Genomic DNA, 6,595 nt, shown 5'->3' with positions numbered 1-6,595 from the left:
CCAGCTGGCTGCCTGAAGCTGCCGCCGCATTTGTAGTTTAAAGGGCGCGCTCCGGCACTCCACTTCCGGGTCCTGCGCGTCCCCCACCCCCGATGTCATTTCTGAAAGACAGCCCTGCGCATGCGCATATGCGCACGGATGGGCGGGCGCCATCTTGGAATTGGGAAGAGCGTGGGAAGAGCGTGGGGAGCCGCCTGAACACGGCCACAGCGGCTGCCCGCAGGACCGGAGAGAGTGCAGGCGCAGGCAGACTTGTGGGGAGCGGCTTCCGGCACGGCCACAGAACTACCGCTCCCCAGGGATAGGACTTCCCACGGCACTAGCCAGAGACCTTCCCCAGCTCTGGTGTCTATTTGAGGTATGTCTTCTGCAGCGAGCTGCGCTGCTTCTCAGGATCTCCCATCCGGAGGACAGGAAACCTGAAATGGTGTTAGGTGGAGGTGTGTCCTTTTTATCTTCTCCGGTTTCCTGTCCTGATGGGATGTCCTGAGTCGCACAGGGTGCCGTCATGGGTGAGGGGAAAAAGTTAATTTGAGCATAACGAAGAGCTGGAAGACCAATTAACACTAACTAGGTCAATTGGCAACATGATTGGGTATAAAAAGAGCTTCTCAGAGTGGCAGTGTCTCTCAGAAGCCAAGATGGGTAGAGGATCACCAATTCCCACAATGTTGCGCAGAAAGATAGTGGAGCAATATCAGAAAGGTGTTACCCAGCGAAAAATTGCAAAGACTTTGCATCTATCATCATCAACTGTGCATAACATCATCCGAAGATTCAGAGAATCTGGAACAATCTCTGTGCGTAAGGGTCAAGGCCGTAAAACCATACTGGATGCCCGTGATCTCCGGGCCCTTAAACAACACTGCACCACAAACAGGAATGCTACTGTAAAGAAAATCACAGAATGGGCTCAGGAATACTTCCAGAAACCATTGTCAGTGAACACAATCCACCGTGCCATCCGCCGTTGCCAGCTGAAACTCTACAGTGCAAAGAAGAAGCCATTTCTAAGCAAGATCCACAAGCTTAGGCGTTTTCACTTGGCCAGGGATCATTTAAAATGGAGTGTGGCAAAATGGAAGACTGTTCTGTGGTCAGACGAGTCACGATTCGAAGTTCTTTTTGGAAATCTGGGACGCCATGTCATCCGGACCAAAGAGGACAACCCAAGTTGTTATCAACGCTCAGTTCAGAACCCTGCATCTCTGATGGTATGGGGTTGCATGAGTGCGTGTGGCATGGGCAGCTTGCATGTCTGGAAAGGCACCATCAATGCAGAAAAATATATTCAACATATGCTCCCATCCAGACGTCATCTCTTTCAGGGAAGACCCTGCATTTTTCAACAATATAATGCCAGACCACATTCTGCATCAATCACAACATCATGGCTGCGTAGGAGAAGGATCCGGGTACTGAAATGGCCAGTCTGCAGTCCACATCTTTCACCTATAGAGAACATTTGGCGCATCATAAAGAGGAAGGTGCAACAAAGAGGGCCCAAGACGATTGAACAGTTAGAGGCCTGTATTAGACAAGAATGGGAGAGCATTCCTATTTCTAAACTTGAGAAACTGGTCTCCTCGGTCCCCAGACGTCTGTTGAGTGTTGTAAGAAGAAGGGGAGATGCCACACAGTGGTGAAAATGGCCTTGTCCCAACTTTTTGGGGATTTGTTGACACCACAAAATTCTGATTCAACATATTTTTCCCTTAAAATTGAAAATGTTCTCAGTTTAAACTTTTGTTCCGTGATTTATGTTCTATTCTGAATAAAATATTAGAAGTTGGCACCTCCACATCATTGCATTCAGTTTTTATTCACGATTTGTATAGTGTCCCAACTTTTTTGGAATCCGGTTTGTATAAAAATTTGTTTCTGTCTGTCTGTTCTTTATGTGCGACCAAACGACTGGACCGATCTTCACCAAATTTGGCACACAGGTACATCGGTTGTCCGGGAAGGTTTTAGACAGCTCTCTAGGACGTACCGTTCCCAAGATATTCTCAAAAAATGACCCACATTAGCCAATACAAGCCTGCAAGTCTTTCTCTTCAAATCCCAACTGCCATAAACACAGTTCTACTCCAGGTTACCATAACAAGCCAGCCATTTTTCTTTACTGCTTAAAGGGGTGGGCACAGTGGAGGTCGCTGTTATTAAAGGGGTGGACACTGTGGAGGTCAGTTATTAAAGGGGTGGGTGCTATGAAGGTCCCTGTTAAAAGGGGCAGTCACTGTGAAAGTCACTGTTAAAGGGGCGGGCACTGTGAAGGTCACTGTTAAAGGGGCAAGCACTGTTAAGGGAGGGCACTGTGAAGGTCATTGTTAAAGAGGCGGGCACTGTGGAGGTCAATGTTAAAGGGGCGGGTACTGTAGAGGTCACTTATGGGGGAAACTGTCGATATGTTTTTGACACACGGAAATATAAAATGAAATAGATGAAATATACCTGGGTCCTTCTGCTAGTCTCTTATATATATAAAAACGAGTTTCTGTCTGTCTGTTCTTTATGCGCGGCCAAACGACTAGACCAATTTCACCAAATTTAGCACACAGTTACACCAGGTGTCCGGGAAGGTTTTAACCCAGCCATTTTTTTCCCCATGCTCGGAAGCCATCAAACCTGAATGAACTAAAGAGGTTTTGTAAAGAGGAATGGTCCAAAATACCTTCAACCAGAATCCAGACTCTGTTTGGAACCTACAGGAAGCGTTTAGAGGCTGTCATTTCTGCAAAAGGAGGATCTACTAAATATTGATTTCATTTCTTTTTTGTGGTGCCCAAATTTATGCACCTGCCTAATTTTGTTTAAACAATTATAGCACACTTTCTGCAAATCCAATAAACTTCATTTCACTTCTCTAATATCACTGTGTGTGTCTCCTATATGATATATTTAACTGACATTTTTTATCGTAACAACCAACGATTTATACAGGAAAATCATGACGATTAACAAGGTTGCCCAAACTTTCGCATCCCACTGTATATATAAGTTTCTGTCTGTTCTTTATGCACGACCAAACGACTGCACCAATCTGCACCATATTTGGCACATAGGAACATCAGGTGTCCGGGAAGGTTTAAGGCCAGGTCTCAGCTCTCTAGGAATTGCTGTTCATGATATATTCCCAAAAATGCAAATATGGCACCATCACGTGACCTGCATAGGTCACCTTTAAAAGGGGCAGAGCGCAGTGGATGACACTGTTAAGAGAGGGAGTGCTGTGGAGGTCACAGTTATGGGGTCAGGCTGCTGTGGAGGTCATTGTTAAGGGGGCGGGTTATTATGGAAATCGCTGTTAACGAGACAGGGTACTGTGGAGGTCACTAATAAAAAGGGCGGCCGCTGTGGAGGTCACTGTTAAGGGGTCAGGGGACCATGGAGGTCACTATTAAAGGGGCAGTCACTGTGGGGGGGGTCACTTATGGCAGAGAGGTTCTGTGGCAGTCACTGTTAAAGGGGCGGGTGCTGTGGAGGTCTTTATTAAGGGGGCAGGGAATGGTGGCGGTCACAGTTAAGGGGATTGTCTGCTATGGAGGTCAGTGTTAAGGGGCAGGGTGCTGTAGAGGTCACTTAAGGGAGTGGAGTGTTGTAGAGCTCACATTTTAAGGGTACGGAGCTCTGTGGAGGTCACTTTTAAGGGGACAGGTTATTGTGGAAATCACTTGAGACCGGGAACTCTGGAGGCGACTATTAAAAGGGGCAGCTGCTGTGGAGGTCACTGTTAAGGCAGCAGGGGACTGTGAGGTCACCGTTAAGGGAGCGAGGTACTGTGGAGGTCACTGTTAAGGGGTCCGGGGACCGTAAAGGTCACTATTAAAGGGGCAGTCGCTGTGGGGGGTGTCACTGTTAAGGCAGCGAGGTACTGTGGCAGTCACTGTTAAAGGAGCGGGTGCTGTGGAGGTCACTCTTAAGAAGTGGGGTGTTGTAGAGGTCTGTGATGGAGAACACTGTGGATATCTTTTAATCTCACACACAAACATTAGATGAAATATAACCGTTGTGAAGCCAGGTCCTTCTGCTAGTGTGTGTTGTGGTGATGTGTACAGTATAAGTGCTGGGAGGTGTGTATATCCCACCCAGATACCTCAGCTGGGTGAGATAACTTAAATCCAGAAAGCTGCAGTGGTTGCAGCAAAGTGTAATTTGCTGAGACAGTTTTGACTAGATGTTGTTCTGGGCTGGATTTCATGTAGACTGGGGATAGGTTTGGTAGTGGGATCTGCTGGTTCACACCCTTCCACTACATGTATTGTCTTTTTTGTCGGAGGTGATCAGAGGGGAGCCCTGCTGCTGTAATCAAGGAGGGATAACACAACCCTCTGTGTATGACTAACCCTTAGTTCACACCTGAGCGTTTTACAGCGCGTTCAAACGCGCTGTAAAACGCTCAACACGTGAAAACCAATGCTTCCCTATGGCCCTGGTTCACACTTGAGCAATTTACAGCGCGTTTGAACGCGCTGTAAAACGCCCGACGCATAAACAAGTTCTTGAGCTTTTTTTGGGGCGTTTGTCGCGCGTTTTGGCCATAGACTCATTGGACAACACTGCAGTCAAACGCACGTTTACTATTGCAAAAAACGCGCATAAAAAACACGCGACAAATACGCGCGTCTCAGAAACGCTCTGGTGTGAACCCAGGGTAAAGGCTGAGGAAGCCTGATGGAGAGGGGAGCCTGAGAGGCTCAGTGTGGTCTCAGCCAGGAAAAGGTAAAGCCTGAAGTTTGGGAGGCCCAGTCAGAGTCAGGAGGACTTCTGGACCATTTTTTATAAAAAATTCCCCATTTTCCAGGTCACAAAAAAAATTCATGCTGTTTTCACACTGGTTACTGGGCCTAAAAGATATCAAGACTTCTTGTTCTTTGAGAGCAGCCACATGGGTCATAAACACAGGACATGAGGGGACTCAATGACTTCTAGGACATAGTTTTTTAGGAGTGCCCTGTGCAGAGATTAGAAGGGAGTAGAAAAGCTGTGATGTCACCTCTGTCATCTATCCAGAGGTAATTTCTGTCATTGTAATTCTGCCTGTGAAGATGCTGCAAAGGCTAATGAAAAGTTACCTGTTAAAAAAAAACCAGATGAAGGTTTGCCAAAACGCGCGTTGGGGTTGGCACCATGCTGGAGGGAGCACAGCATGGGTAATTGTTCTTTGTACAATTGATTATGTGATATGTTTGCACTTTATTGTATTTAAGTATATGGATGTATATATATATATAAACTCTGTATCCACTGTGTCCTTTCTCCAGATGATGTCGCCTCTTCCCTGCACCCATACCCCTTTTTAATCATGTATGTTATATATGTTTTTGGAATCATGTAATAAATTGATATTGATTTATAAGCAGTCTGTTAATCATTTATGGGTTTATTATATTGTTGGCTTCTACAATAGGCTTATATGTGTATTTTCACCTATGAGAGTATATTAGTCAGTGAACATAGAATCCTGTAGTTGGGACAAGATAATTGGTTCTATATAAGTGGCATATATTGGCACCTTTTTTTCCTGTCAGTCGTACAGAATACAACAGAAGAAAAGAATGCCATGCTTACGTCAAGCGTCGGCTGGAATGGTGTAAAGCAGGCATGCTCAACCTGTGGCCCTCCAGCTGTTGTAAAACTACAACTCCCACAATGCCCTGCTGTAGTCTGATGGCTGTTCAGGCATGCTGGGAGTTGTAGTTTTGCAACAGCTGGAGGCTCGCAGGTTGAGCATGCCTTTTGTAAAGCAAGCCACACATGGACTCTGGAGCAATGGAAACTTGGATCATGTTTCACTATATGGAACTCTAAACACTGACTCTAAAGCCTTAGGCATCATGCACACGGCCGTTGTTTTGGTCCACATCCAAGCTGCCGTTTTGGCGGCTCGGATGCGGACCCATTCACTTCAATGTGGCCACAAAAGATGCGGACAGCACTCCATGTGCTGTCCGCATCCGTTGCTCTGTTCCGTGGTCCGCCCCAAAAATATAACGTCCTATTCTTGTCTGCACTTTGCGGACAAGAATAGGCATTTATATTAAAGGCTGTCCGTGCCATTCCGCAAATTGTGGAAAGCACACGGACGCAATCAGTGTTTTGCGGATCCGCGATTTGTGGACCGCAAAACACACCACGGTCGTGTGCATGAGGCCTTATTCAAACATCAGTGTTTGGTCCGATTGTGAACCAGGACTGGAAATATCTGCACCTGTTGTGTGTTTAGAGCCTAGTCTTGGCTCAAAATCGATTATGGAAATCACTGAATCTGAACGCTGTGTGAATAAGGCATACGTTTGGAGGACGCCCAGAGATCACCATCTAAAGCATTGCTTAGTGCCTACTGTATAATTTGGAGGTGGAGGGATAATGGCGTAAGTCTGTTTTCAAGGTTTAGGCTAGTAACCTTATTTCCAGGGAAGGATAATGTTATTCTAAAGCATATAAAGACCTTTTAGACAATGGGCCAGATTTATGACGACTCTGACAGCTCACTCCACTTTCACATATGGCTAAAGTCAGTTTTAGCCAAGTCAGATTTATGATCGGCCCTTTAAGACTGTAATAAATGTGGTTTGACGGTAGCAGTTTATCC

Source organism: Bufo gargarizans, chromosome 1, assembly GCF_014858855.1.
Source record: "Bufo gargarizans isolate SCDJY-AF-19 chromosome 1, ASM1485885v1, whole genome shotgun sequence".
NCBI lineage: Eukaryota > Metazoa > Chordata > Amphibia > Anura > Bufonidae > Bufo > Bufo gargarizans.
This window is presented reverse-complemented; position numbering follows the sequence as displayed.